The 2231-nt window shown below is 39.4% G+C and overlaps 1 non-coding gene across 1 annotated transcript; it reads right to left on the reverse strand.

The window, feature by feature from the left end:
• Nucleotides 1–1745: 1745 nt before the first annotated feature.
• Nucleotides 1746–1849, reverse strand: LOC120888748 (U6 spliceosomal RNA). Its single transcript, XR_005732437.1, has one exon. It is a non-coding gene; the product is annotated as a U6 spliceosomal RNA (small nuclear RNA).
• Between the last annotated feature and the right edge of the window lie 382 nt (nucleotides 1850–2231).

Consider the following 2231-nt stretch of genomic DNA (forward strand, 5'->3'; position numbering starts at 1 on the left):
TTTTCTTTTTTTTTTAAAGAGAGAGTGAGAGAGGAGAGAGAGAGAGAGAGAGAGAGAGAGAGAGAATTTTTAATATTTACTTTTTAGTTCTCGGCGGACACAACATCTTTGTTGGTATGTGGTGCTGAGGATCGAACCTGGGCCGCACGCATGCCAGGCAAGTGCGCTACCGCTGAGCCACATCCCCAGCCTGAGAATTTTTTTTTAATATTTATTTTTTAGTTCTCAGCGGACACAACATCTTTGTTGGTATGTGGTGCTGAGGATTGAACCCGGGCCGCACGCATGCCAGAGCAGCGCGCTACCGCCTGAGCCACATTCCCAGCCCACCACTGAGCTTTTTAATTTATTATTATTATTTTGAGACAGGGACTTGCTAAGTTGTTGGGGGTAGGCCTTGAAATTGCCATCTTCCTGCCTCAGTCTCCCAAGTAGCTGGAGTTCAGGCGTGTGGCACTGTGGCAGGTTTGGGATAAGTCTGGAAGGATAAATAAAATGTAACCAAGTATAGAAAAAGCAGCATCTCAGGAATCATGGACAGCAGACTACACAGGCAAGAAAGTGTATTGCTAAGGGAAGGGTAGGTGTCACTGCTGAGTCTGTGCTGGGGAAGGTGACAGGCAAGGCAGGCAACTTGGGATGTACTAGCAGAGAATCTTGCATGTAGCTCCGAATTTGGACCTTATTCAGTAGGCAATGAGGAAGCAGGAAAGATTTTTTTAATATTTTTTTGTAATATTTATTTTTTAGTTTTCGGCGGACACAACATCTTTGTATGTGATGCTGAGGATCGAACCTGGGCCGCACGCATGCCAGGCGAGCGCGCTACCGCTTGAGCCACATCCCCAGCCCAGGAAAGATTTTTTAAGAAGAAAAATATAGGGTCAGATATTTGGGTACACAGTGTGAATGGTGGTTTGGAAAGAAGAACCCTGGGGCAAGGAAGCCATCTGGAACACAATTCCAGGCTTCCAGAAAGCAGAGGATGAAAAGCAGGCTGGAGGAGGACCAGAAAAGAGTCACACAGAGTGGAGAAATTTGTTTGCTTTAGTCATAAAAGTTATATGTGTAGGCTCAGTGGTAGAGCACTTGCCTAGCATGCGCCAGACCCTGGGTTTTATCCCCAGCATTGCAAAATAAATACATAAGTTAGTAAGTAAAAGTTATGTATGAGAAACAAGCCTAGAAAGGCAAGTAAAAGAATGTCAACAGTAATCTGTGAGTAATGATATTATAAGCAGTTTCCTTTTTATGTGATACTGGTTTTTTTGCATTTTTTACATTTTACATATTGAACATGTATAATATATCATTCTTATAACATTTTTCATTTTATTATACATATTATGATAATTAGAAAAAGTAAATACTCTTTTTGAAAAAACACATGCTCATTATGCAAGACTTTAGAAATACAAAAAAAGTAAAAATGGGGGCTGGGGGTGTGGCTCAGTGGTAAAGCATATGCTTAGCATTTAGGGGGGCGGGCCCTGATTCCATCCTCTGCATCAAAAAATAAAAATAAAAGTGTAAGTGGGAAAAATGTTGAAATCATAAGTAAGTATATACATACTTATGTTATTACATTAAGAAGAAAATGATACAAAATTATAACATATGGTCTCATTTTCACTAAAAATATTTATGTAGAAAAGACTGGGAGGAAATTATAGCAACATGATACTAGTAGTTACCTCTGATAGTGGAATTACATGTGATTTTTATTTTTGTTTTTGTTTTTGTTTTTTAATATGGAAAGCTTCGTGAATTTGTGCATCAGCCTTGCTCTGAGGACATGCTAATCCTTGTATTCCTCCAATTTTAGTGCATGTGCTGCTGAAGCAAGCACCGGGTGATTTTTGTTTTTTACATATTCTTCTCCTCGTTCTCCTTTCTTTTTTTTCTTCTTTGGTGCAGAGAATTGAATCCAGTGCATTGTGCATGCTGAGCATATGCTATACTATTTTTTTTTTTTTAAAGAAAGAGTGAGAGAGAGAGAGAATTTTTTGATATTTATTTATTTATTTATTTTTAGTTTTCAGCGGACACAACATCTTTGTTTGTATGTAGTGCTGAGGATCGAACCCGGGCCACACACATGCCAGGTGAGCGCGCTACCACTTGAGCCACATCCCCAGCCCCAACATATGCTATACTATTAAGTCGCATCCCCAGACCAAAAAATATCAGTTTATGATATTCTAGTGTTTAAAATATTTCAGTGACTTCCC

This window comes from Ictidomys tridecemlineatus, chromosome 6 (genome assembly GCF_052094955.1).
Source record: "Ictidomys tridecemlineatus isolate mIctTri1 chromosome 6, mIctTri1.hap1, whole genome shotgun sequence".
NCBI classification, from domain to species: domain Eukaryota; kingdom Metazoa; phylum Chordata; class Mammalia; order Rodentia; family Sciuridae; genus Ictidomys; species Ictidomys tridecemlineatus.